The sequence below is a fragment of the Gossypium hirsutum genome, chromosome A01, assembly GCF_007990345.1.
Source record: "Gossypium hirsutum isolate 1008001.06 chromosome A01, Gossypium_hirsutum_v2.1, whole genome shotgun sequence".
In the NCBI taxonomy this organism is placed as follows: domain Eukaryota; kingdom Viridiplantae; phylum Streptophyta; class Magnoliopsida; order Malvales; family Malvaceae; genus Gossypium; species Gossypium hirsutum.
In genome coordinates, this window is record NC_053424.1 from 24,194,961 (window position 1) to 24,208,172 (window position 13,212).

Consider the following 13,212-nt stretch of genomic DNA (forward strand, 5'->3'; position numbering starts at 1 on the left):
ACTATGTATGATTATGCTAAACCCACTCTAATTGGAGCTAAATCGAGTACTATTAGGCTGACTGTTAATGCAAACAACTTTGAGATCAAGCCAAACACAATTCAAATGGTGCAACAATATGTTCATTTTGATGATTTGCAAGATGAAGATCCAAATGCTCATTTGGCTAACTTTCTGGAGATTTGTGATACTTTCAAGATCAATGGCGTTACTGATGATGACATACACTTACGGTTTTCCCATTTTCATTAAGGAGTAAGGAAAAATAGTGGTTAAACTCTTTACCACAAAGTTCTATCCCTACTTGGGCGCAGGTGATTGAAAAATTTTTGTTAAAATATTTTCCACCGATTAAAACAACTAAGTTGAGGAATGAGATCTCTTGTTTTGTTTGTTTGATATTGAGACTCTTTATGATACATAGGAGAGATTCAAGGATTTGTTGAGAAGATGTCCTCACCATGGATTATCTTTTTGGCTCTAAGTTCAAACTTTTTACAATGGTTTGAACCCCTCGACTAGAGAAATGATTCATGTAGCAGCTGGCGAAACTTTAAATAACAAAACACTTAAGGCAGCTCAAGAATTTATTGGGGAGATGGCACTGAATAATTATCACTGGCAAGTTACGAGAGTAAAATCTGTCGAGGCAGTCAGAGTTTTTGATATTGATGCAGTTTCTATGCTAGCTAATCAGGCTGAAGCTCTTCGTAAGAAAATTGATTGTTTAAATTTAATCGAATAGAGCGGGGATGCTTAATTCAGAATATTAACCCTTCAAGTCCAACGTGGAGCTTAAGCAAGTCGACTTTATAGGTAATAATCCTAGATCTCAAAATAATCCTTGTAGCAATACGTATAATGTAGATTAGAGGAACCATCCAAATTTCTCATGGGGTGGTTAAGGAAATCAAAAGTCACAACTCCCTCTGGGTTTTCAGCAACCTTATCAGCAAGAAAAAAAAACGAATCTTGAAGATATGTTGGCCAAATTTATTTCGGTGTCAGAAACTCAATTTCAAAACACAAAGACAGCTTTGAAAAATTAGTAAGCATCAATCCATGAACTCAAAAATTAGATTGGGCAGCTAGCTAAACTTGTTTTGAAAAAATAGCAAGGTAGCTTACCTAGAAACACTAAACCCAACCTAAAAGAGCATGTTAAGGCAGTTACATTGAAGAATGGGAAGGAGTTGTCTGAACTTGAAAAGCAGCTGAAACAAGAAATTGGTAAGAAAGATGATAGGGTGGCAAAAATTGAAAAAAATTCAAACATCGGTACTTAAAGAATACAAACCACTGATACCATACCCAGCAAAATTGAAGAAAGACTGCATGGATAAACAATTTGGTAAATTTCTTAAACTTTTTAAACAATTACATATTAACTTACCTATTATTGAAGCTCTTCCGCAGATTCCCACATATGCAAAATTTTTAAAGGAGCTTTTAAAAAATAAAAGGAAGTTTGAAGAACTATCTACTATGGAACTTAATGAGGAGTGTTTAGCCATTCTCCAAAATAAATTGCCCACCAAGTTGAAAGTGTAATAGCCCAAAATTGGGTCTAGTTGGAACAGAGGTTTTGAGACCACAAAATTTGAGATATAAATAATTATTTTATGATTATTTTGAGGTCTATGATATGATTGCATGATTGTGTGAAAATTTCTTGAAGAAATTCTATGCATAAAGTGCTTAATTCGAAGTTAGGGACTAAATTGAATAAGTTACAAAACTTGCATTCTAGAAGTTTCTAGTATGAAATTGATTTGAAATATTAATTAGGAGGTCTTAAATAGGAATTTGACCAATTTCTAAATTATGGACAAAAATTGGACATGGATGGAATTTTTGGAAAGTTTAGTAGTAAGGGTATTTTGGTCATTTAGGGGTAAAATGAATTAAAATACAAAATTAAAAGCCAATTTTTCTCATCTTCTTCACCATGGACGTGTATACCAATGGAGACTCCATGTCTAGGGTTTGTAAGTCCGTTCTAACCCCGTTTTTTAAGTTCTTTACGTTTTTGGAGTCCCGGTAACTTGATTTAGCTTATGCTAGCAATAATTCAACCTAGGGTTCATATTTGGAAAAATACCCATAGGTAAAATTTGTGTATTCTGGTGTTTTATGATACAATATGAGGTTTTAAATTATGTTAGATAACTTGTGCTACTCGGTTTTAAGTGAAAACGAGCAAAATGGCTTAATTGGTAAAAATACCTAATAGTCATAAGTATATGTTAGAGTGAGAATTTGATGTCGCCATAGAAAGGAAAAGTGATCATCATGTCATAAAACATAAGAATAAGGGATGAAGTTTAATTCCTGAGCCTAGGGGCAAAAGTGTAAATATGCAAAAGTTTAGGGGCAAAATTATAATTTTACCAAAGTTTGAGTTAAGGACTGTTTTGAATAGTAAATTAATTAAATAAGTAAAATCTGATGTTTTGGATCCCGGAAAACGAGATTTGAACCTAGAATGAGAGAAAAATCAAAAATTGGGAAAGTTGGTAAAATGGCCGTTTTAATATCAAGGTAAGTTCATATGTATAATAAGCATTAATTTATGCATGTTTCAATGTAAAATTGATATATTTACTATGATCTTCGAGGTGTTGAAAGTATGTAAGTTGGTATGATAATAATACAACAATAATGCTGTAATTTATATTTGAAAGTTAAATTTAGTGAATTAATTGAATTATGTTAAATTAAATGATTATGGTGCCAAGTTTATGAATTGATTTAAAAATATGTCTATGGTACATGAAGTGCATTGAATTATCATACATAAATGTGATTTCTATGATTATGGATATTATGGGAAATTGTAAGTTCATATGATTTTTAATAAGACAATGTGTAATTTAATGTTATTGCGTTGATATTAAATGAGATGTAAGTTTATATGTAAGTAATACATCACTATTACTTGTATTATGATATTTTATAAAAATATTGGAAATATGTTTGTGGATAATTACTTGATTGGTGAAATTGTTGGAAAAGAGAGAGAAATCCCGGTTGAACCTTCGGAAAGATTGGATGATACAGATGGTATGTAGCTAGGTCACATGTATAGTGCTGAGTGCACATCATGTGTACAAGAGAGCTACAAGACATTATGATGTAGCTAGGTCGCATGGGTGATACTATGTGTACACCATGTAGACAAGAGAGCTACGGGATATATGTAGCTAGGTCGCATGCGTGGTTCCAAGTGAAGGACACCATGTAGACAAGAGAGTTACGAGATAAACTGGATAGGTCACATGGGTGGTACTAAGTGTTCACCATGTGTACAAGAGAGCCGAACTATATGATGGGTGGAGCTATGTGCTGAAACCACCAAGTATCGAGGATTGATCCGAAGTGTTCAACGGGAGACTCTCTATGTATTGCTTTGTGAGTTTTGTGATGAATAAGTGCAGGAACTTGGTTATGTGAATGATGTGTTCATTAAGTGACCAGGATGTGGTAAGGTTATAAACAAGTAAGTTATACATGAGGATGATTTTATGGTGACCTTGTGATCATGGGCCTATACTTGTGATGTATGAAATGTGGTGAAATTGATTTGTGATATGTATGTTAAAATGAGGTTAATACAAAGAAAGTGTGAAAGAGTGAATTAGCAATAAAACTGTTTTGGACAGTAGCAGTGACGTGATTTTGAAAAATCACCAAAAATAGTATAAATTGAATCAGAGACTGAATGAGATATAAAATTAAAGCTTAATGAGTCTATTTTCATATAAAATAAATATAGAAAGCAAAGGAGTTCTATATTTTGATATATTTATGTTTTTGTGAGACTGATTCAGAATGATTACGTGATCCCCTGTTCTGACTTTGGAAATCACAAAACTTTGGAGAAAAATAATTAGAGGCTCAAAATTATATTTTTAAAATTCATAATGAGTCTATTTTCAAGATAAATCAACAAGAACATTATCCGAGTTCTGTACTGTGAGATAATTATTTTTTAGTGAAGAGAGGTCAGAACTATCAGAAAGTGAAACAAGGGAAATTTTAATGAATAAACTGTACTAATTGGCTAAACTAAAAATTATTAAAATTTTATGGTGGAAAAATATGTGAGTCTAATTTCAGGGGAAATTTACAGATCTTAATTTGGAGCTCTGTATCTCGAATTATAAACAATTAAGTGACTATGACTCGTGTGGACAGTTTGATGTGAACATTTATTAGTAAATTGTGAAATCGTACTTACAAGAATGCTATATACATTAAGGATGTGGAATGGAGAGGAGGAGGAGGAAAATAAATATATGTGGAATACATGGAAACTATGGTATACGAAATATTGATATAATGAAATAAATGATATGTGTTTATAAGAAAACAAAAGAGAATGTTATGTATCATGACATGTATATATATATATGACTAGCCTCAATGTAATGCTTGTTGGGTATGGAATTGAATTGAAATGTTTCAGGCAAACATATTATTCTGCGCATCTGAATCGTGGTATTTTATAAAGATATGATCTAGCTTTAAATATGAATGCTTGATGATTAAGTTGAAGATATTTGGTAAGATGATAATCTTGGTATAAATGTATAAGTGGTACTATAATAAACAAGGTAAAATGAGTATGAGAGACACATGTATGATGACATACAAATGCTATGTTTTTGGTTTAATTGAGGATGTTTAGTCATTAAATGAATACCATGTTATATGCTTTTGATTTTGTATAAGTGTGTAAGAGATCAAGGTTGACCAAAGCTTGGAAAATAGCCTAGGTATATTCCACACAGGCAGAGACACGACCATGTGTCTCAGCCGTGTATGGAACACGACTTTGGGACACGGGCGTGTGGAGCCTTAAAGCATGAAATTTTTAAGATTTTTGTAAGTTCTCGGTTTAGTCCCGAACCCTTTCTAAAGTATGTTTTGGGCTCCGTAGACTCAAATAAGGGACTATGTGTAAGAGAATGAACGCTTTGAAATATGAATAAAATTTTATGGCTCGTATTTTAGTTTAATGTTTGTATGTTTGTCTGGTAACACCTCGTACCTTAGCCCAGCCTCGGATACGGGTAAGGGGTGTTACAGAAAGACCCAGGAAGTTTTACTATTTATTATTTTATTGGTAGTTTAAAAATTGAAAAGCATTGGCTGATTTGGGTGCTAATATTAATTTGATATCTTATAAAATGTTCAAGCAACTTGGTCTTAGGGAAACAAAACCCACTAGTATGAGTATTCAATTAGTTGACAAATCTATTAAATATCTTAGGGGTATTATTGAAGATTTACTTGTTAAAGGATAAATTCATATTCCCTATTGATTTTGTTATACTTGACATGGGTAAGGATATTGAGGTGTCTTTAATTGTAGGTTGACCCTTTTTAGCCACTACTAAAGCTATTATTGATGTAGGTAATGGTAAACTTGTCTTAGGGTGAGTGACGATGAGATCGTTTTTCAAATTTATGATGTCATGCGATTTTCTGGAGAGCAAGATGATTTCTGTTATTTTATCGATTTTATTGATCATGCTATTCAAGGTTCTTTCTAAGAAATTGTTCATAAGGACATGTTGGAACTGTGTCTAAGAGAGGAGGTTGATGGAGATAATGCTATGATAAATGAGATGAGATTTGATCTAGATACTAATGAGTCTCCACTGAGATAGAAAAATTATGAGGCTATTGAGGTAAGTAAAGAACTGAAATTGAAACCCTCTATCGAGGAATCTGCCAAATTAGTATTGAAGCAATTGCCAAACCATTTGGAATATGCATTCCTTGGGGAAATTTTGACATTGTTGGTGACTATTGCTTTGGATTTAAAGCCGAATGAGAAAGATGAGTTACTGCAAGCGTTAAAGGAACACAAAAGAGCTATAGCCTGGAAAATTTTAGACATCAGAGGGATCACTCCTTTTTGCACCCATAAAATCTTAATGGAAGATGAGTATAAGCCATGTGTGCAATCTCAAAAGAGGTTAAATCCCAATATGAAGGATGTTTTCAAAGCTAAGGTAATTAAACCTCTAGATATTGGAGTTATTTATCCTATTTCTGATAGTACTTAGGTGAGTCCTGTACAGGTTGTTCCTAATAAAGGATGCATAACTGTTGTGGCTAATGAAAAGAATGAGTTGATTCCAACAGGAACACTCATAGGAAAGAGAGTTTGTATCTATTATAGGATGTTCAACGATGCTACAAGGAAAGACCATTTTCCTCGACCATTTTTAGATCAAATGTGGGAGAGATTATCTGGTCATGTAACACCCTTTACCAGTACCTGAGATCGGGACAAGGTACGAGGCGTTACCAAACATTTACTTAGGCAATCACGTGAAACCGGTCACTAAACTTTCATTTTAAAAATAAAAAACCATTAAATAGAATCACATTGTCCCTATCGTCGGCCTTCGAGGTCCAAATCGTACGCTAAAAGCGATCCGGGACAAAACCGAGAACTTAAGAAAATTTTTATAAAAATTCCTAGGGTTAAGCCTCACACGCCCGTGTTCTCTACCTGTGTGGAATTAATTGAATTTAATTTCCATTTCAAACCTATAGGGGTTTTCACACGGCCGAGCACACGCCCGTGTCCCTGGCCCGTGTCCCTCACACTGCCAGAACATGTCCGTTTCATTGCCCGTGTTCAAAGACCTGGACATTTTGTTTATGATGTCATCATTCATTTTGAGGCACAAGGCCAAGACACACGCCCGTATACTGGGCCGTGTCCTTTACACGGTTGAGACATATGATCGTGTGTCTGCTCGTGTGTTTACTACCATGAAAATTGACCAAACATTTTAGATGCAAGGGACACACGGCCAAGCAGCACGTCCATAGGGGTTGACCGTGTGTGACATACAGCCTAGACACATGCCCGTGTGCCTACCTGTGTAGACCTTTTTAGGGCTATTTTCTGAGCCTTGGGTCACCCTATAACATCCATACATCCTTAGAGACTTCAATGGTGTGTATCATGGCCTAAAAATACTCTTAAACATCCTTAACATATCTCATTGCATGTTAATCTTATCTCATCGGTTTAGTACATGCTAATTTATCCTTTTCGCTTTGGGGATTAACATAGCAAATTTTACACTTGGGCCGTATTATACCCAACATACCATTATATGCTGCTATGTCCACTCTCAAATTATTAGGTCCCGTTATTAGCATTCATCCATAATAAACCTCATCATCATACCTCATAAAACACTTAAACATAAACATGCATCTTAGTAAGATTATAACCTACATCAATATGAGCCATATCTCATGGCCATATACAAAAGAATAAGTATACCATATGAGCCCTTACATTGGCTAGCCAAATGACACATATAACAAAATAACCAAAAACCCTATACATGCCATTAAACAAAATAAAAGTATCTATATACAGAAACGGGACAAGTCGATAGTATGTTAATTCTCCAACCGTCTTCCATTCTTCAAGAGTCCACGAGCTCTGGAAGACAGGGAAAAGAAAAGGGGGTAAGCATTTATGCTTAGTAAGTCCGGATAACTAGAAAGTAAACTTACTGGCTAATTAGCATACAACCATATTTAGGTAATAAATCCAACAAGAATGAAATAGCTTCCTTATCACATGCACTCAATCATCAAGTTAGTCTCATAACAATACATCATGTCATTATTCTTAAATAAGCTTATCAACTCAATATTTCCATTCTTTTTCCTCATGTTAATCCCATTGAATTTCTCAAAAATCTCAATGGATAACCATTTACCGTCAAGTCATACAAGTTATCATCTCAAATATGCACTCCCGTGAACCTTATATCTTACGGCGAGATTACCAGTCCAGGCTAAATCCCCGTAGTATTAACTCATAGAGCAATGCCGAGATTACCAGTCCAGGCTAAATCCCCTTTTACGACAATTGCTCTCATAAGCTCGGATCTGAATTGCCAGTCCAGACTAAATTCAGTCCTCAATTGGATTACCCGTCCGGGCTAAATCCTTCATGTACTCATATTCTTCGGGAAGCTCGATTATTTAAGGAACACCCATCCGGACTTGATCCTTTCTATCTTTGACATCATCGAATTACCTTTTCAGGCTAAATCCTTTTCTGCAACACATGCGGGATCCCATATCATGTAAGCCATAAATTTTATCCATTGGATTTCCCTTTCTATTCAACCGGGACATTTATTATCTTTTCAATGACACCACAACGTTTATGGATTATCAACCAATGAATATTTAAAATTTATCATGCATTCAAGAAACTTACATTTAAGTACATTATTAGTTCACTTCCAGTTATACAAACTTACCTGGTAGTCGTTTCGGATTTGTCTCGGTTATTCTAAAACTTTTTGTTTTCTACGGTCGACCTCCAGAATTGGTTCATCGGGGTCTATATTAATAAAATTAGACTATTATTACATCACATTTCTCAATTTAGGCCTATAACTCATCCCCGGGCAAAATGACCATTTTGCCCCTAACATTTCAAAAATTTTCAACTTAGTCCTCAAGCTTGTAAAATGAAATACATGCAATCCTTGGTTACCCAAGCCTAGCTGAATGTATTATAGACTCATACTAGCCGGCATTTTCCTCTATTTCACATTTTTACCACATATTTTGTACCTTTTGCAAAAAGGTCCCTTTAGGGGTTTTTCATGAAAATCACTTAGGAAAAGATGCTTAACACACATCTAACTTTCATATTCCCCCATAAATCATCAAAGAAAAAACATGTCACACATGGTTCATTTTACATACATGAACCCTAGCTTAAAAATATGGGTAGAAATGGAGAGAACATGTTACAAGGATCTAAAAAATACAAAGAACATTAAAAATGGGGTTAGGGAACACTTACTATTGAGCTTGGAAATGTTGAAAACCCTAGATATGGAGAGCTTGAGAATTTTGGCTGGTACAATGGAGAAGATGGCTGATTTGTTCCTTCATTTTCCCTTTTTATTGATTTTATTACCAAATGACCAAAATGCCCTTCCTTACTAAACTTCCAAAATTTTCTATGCATGCCCATTTTTGTCCAAAAACTTAAAAATTGGGAAAATTGTTATTTAAGACATTATAATGAATAATCTAAAACAATTTCATACAAACTACTTCTAGAACCCAAGTTTTGCGACTTATTCAATTTGGTCCCTATTTTCCAATTGGATACCTTACACTAAGAATTTCTTCACGAAACTTTAACACATGCTTAATTTCATATTCTAGGCCTCATAATAATCATAAAATAAATATTTTAATTTCAAATTTGTGGTCCCAAAACCACTATTTCGACTAGGCCTAATTTTAGGATGTTACATGTCACATGTATTATTACTTCCTAGATGGGTTTTCTGGCTACTTCCAAATTCCAATAACTCCAGAGGATCAAGAAAAAATGACATTTACATGTCCATATGGCACGTTTTCTTACTGAAGAATGCCTTTTGGATCACGTGATGCATTTATTACTTTTCAGCGTTGTATGTTAGCCATCTTTGATGAACTCGTTGAAGATATTATGGAGGTATTTATGGACGACTTCTCGATATTCAATAATTCTTTCTATCTTTGCCTTTATAATTTAAAATGAGTTTTGACAAGATGTGAGGAAATGAACCTTGTGCTTAATTGAGAAAATTATCTCTTCATGGTTCAAGAATGGATTGTTTTGGGCCATAAAATTTTTAGTAAAGAGATCAAGGTTGATAAAGTGAAAATTGAAACCATCAAAAACTTACCTCCCCCTAATTAAGTTAAGGCTGTTAGAAGTTTCTTAAGACATGCTGGGTTCTATAGAATATTTATCAAAGATTTTTCTAAAATAGCTAAGCCTTTAACTAATTTTCTAGAAAAAGATGTGCCACTCAAATTAATGTTCTAAAGGAAAAAAATAATTAATGCCCTGATTATAGTCGCACCAGATTGGAATTTACCTTTTGAACTAATGTGTGATGTGAGTGATTTTGCAGTAGGTGTAGTTCTTGGACAACGAAGAAACAAGCATTTTCAACCTATTTATTATGCTAGCAAGACTTTGACAGAAGCACAAGAGAATTACACCACTACCGAAAAAGAATTACTAGATGAATTCGATTTAGAAATTAATCATAAGAAAGGGGCTAAAAATCTTGTAGCAGACCACCTCTCGAGACTCGAAAAACCCTATCTTAAGTAACTTAATAAGAATGAGATAAATGACTCATTTCCTGAAGAACAACTCTTGGTGGTAACAGATTTTGAAGGACTTTAATTTGTAGATATCGGAAATTATTTGGTTGCTAACATCTTACTAAAAGAGTTGACTCATCATCAAAAGAAGTGATTCTTTACTGATTTGAAAAACTATTTTTGGGAGGATCATTTTCTCTTTCATATGCATACAGATTAGGTTATTCGAAGGTGTGTTTCGAGACCTGAAGAGAATAAAATTTTGGACCATTTTCATTCGAGACTGACAGGATGACATTACTGTGGGATTAGGACAACACATAAAGCACTTGAATCAAGATTTTATTGGCCCACACTGTTCAAAGATGCTAACAAGTATGTTACTTCTTGTGATAGATGCCAGAGAACAGTTAATATTTCCAAGCATGATGAAATGCCTCAAACTTACATGCATTCATGGGGTATTAATTTCATGGGACTGTTCCCTAGTTCTTATGGTAATAAATACACGCTAGTAGCGGTCAATTATGTATCACAATGGGTCGAAGCTCAAGCTTTACCAACTAATGATGCTAGGGTGGTCGTTAGGTTTCTCAAGAAACTATTCACTCATTTTGGAACACCTCAAGCAATCATTAGCGATAGGAGTACACATTTTTGTAACACTCAATTTGATAAGATTCTTAAGAAATACAATATACATTATAGAACAACTACCCATTTTCATCCTCAAACTAGTGGGCAAGTTGAAGTATCAAACCGAGAATTGAAATGCATCCTAGAAAAGACCATAGAAGAAAATAAGAAGGATTGGCTTTAAAATTAGATAACGCTTTTATGGGATTATAGGAGTGTATATAAAACACCCACAAGAACATCCCCATATAAACTTGTTTATGGGAAGAGTTGTCATTTACCACTAGAACTTGAACAAAAAGCATTTTGGGTAATAAAATTTTTGAATTTCGATCTTAAACTTGCAGGTGATAAGAGACTATTGCAACCAAATAAGTTAGACAAATGGCGAGCAAATGCTTACGAGTGCTCGAAATTATACAAAGAAGTAATGAAGAAACGCCACGACACTAATTTAAAGTAGCCCAAACAATTCATAATGGGAGATCGAGTGCTTTTATATAATTCAAGGCTCAAATTATTTCCATGAAAGCTAAAATCAAGATGGTCAAGTCTTTATGTGGTAAAAACCGTTTTTTCCTATGGTACAATAGAGGTAACACATCCTGGCTATGACGCATTTAAGGTAAATAGTCATCGACTCAAATCTTATATTGGAGGTGATATTAATATCGAGATAAAGGAGCTCTGGCCCTAAAATCTGAATCAACCTTAAGCAAAGAGGGAAAGTAAAGCTTCTACTTTAAATAAGTACTTCTTGGGGTGCAACCCGAGTGTTTCAATTTTGTTAATTCCCTTAATTTTGTTGCATGTTTAATTTGTTAAAAAAAATAGTAGACCACACTACTGGGAGTGGTATACACTGCTTGGCAACACCACTGTATACATATTAGAGCTAATTTTTTCAAAAAAAATTTGTGACTCACAGTAATAGAGACTTACACAGTTTGAAAACATGGCCATGTGAGTCATAGGGGGCCTAGACCCACGGGCGTGTCCTGGGCCGTGTGCATTTTGAGACTTAGTTCTTTCAAATTTTGATTATTACACGGTCTAAGATGATCCACACGGCCTGGCGACACGGTTGTGTACACCACATGGCCTGGAGACACGGGCGTGTCAAAGGCCGTGTGCATACTGAGGTGAACTTTTTTGAATTCTATTTCAAACAGTAAGTTACACGGGCTAGAGACATGGTCGTTAGAGACCTGCGGCCTGTCACATAGGCGTGTGTGAGACGTTGTGCCCTACACGATCTCAAACACGGGTGTGAGAGAAGCTAAGGATGATTGCGCATGGCTTGGCACACGGTCGTGTGTGATACACTACATGTGGCAGGCCATGTCAAGACTGGGCTTCATTTTTATTAAATTTTTAATTGACACACGAGCTGAGAGTGTACATGTGAGCACATGACATGGCCATGTAGCCCAACACAAGCCTTCACACAACTGTGTCTCCCTTAGAAACCCTATTTTATATTTATTTTTTTAGGTTTTATCTTCTTCCTCAACCCTCCAACAGTCGAACTCCCCCTTCTGTCGTTGTTTTGTCTCCCCCACGTCAATCCTTTTCCTCGCACACCCCTTGTCACACCACCATGCATAGCCTTCCCATTTTCTCCATTTTCCCCCTCGTATCCTTGTTGAGACCAACACCCCTACCTTTCCCTCGTCCCTTTCCATCGTCGATCCAACCACCCCTAACCACACACATGCACAACTCTTTCCTCCTCTCCTGTTGCGTCGCCACGCGAACACCTTCTCCCCACCTTCTCCCCACCTTCCCATTTCTTCTTTCTTCTTTCTTTCTGTTCAAAACACCACCACACAACCACATCCATCACCACCCTTCACTTCTCCGTTCTTACCCTATCAACTACCACTGTTTACACCGACCGCCGCGCCTCCGCCACTGCTGCCATTGAATACCCAAAATCCCACCGTTTGGTACATCTTGACTAATACTAGAGGAAAGATTAAGGTCATCATCCATGCTTTGAAAAAGTAGAAGACCCTGGGCGCGACCCTATCCTCGAGCCCATCCTCCGACACAAGCCATCCTTGTCTACAGTTCCCACCGAGTCCTCATGAGGACCAATATCTACTACTTAGGCAGAGACCTTTGGGTCTAGGGCATTGCATAGACTTGGAGGCCTTATAGGAGATCCACTTAGCTGATAGAGTGCAAACACTAATTGATGCAGCTTCATGGGACTGATTTTTCACCATCATCGAGCCTACTTATTCAGAACTCACGCCAGAGTTTTGTTCAACATTTTTTTTGCAACATGTGATGCCCAGACATGATGAGCCACACATTATTTCTTTCCGAATCGGTGGTACGATGCGTTCTCTGAGCGTCCTAGAATTCAGAGCTACCTTAGGACTC

The 13,212-nt window shown here is 35.7% G+C and overlaps 1 non-coding gene across 1 annotated transcript; it reads right to left on the reverse strand.

Moving 5' to 3' along the window:
- Positions 1 to 362: 362 nt before the first annotated feature.
- LOC121207574 (small nucleolar RNA R71) lies at positions 363 to 468 on the reverse strand. The gene has a single exon (XR_005902657.1). It is a non-coding gene; the product is annotated as a small nucleolar RNA R71 (small nucleolar RNA).
- Positions 469 to 13,212: the final 12,744 nt, after the last annotated feature.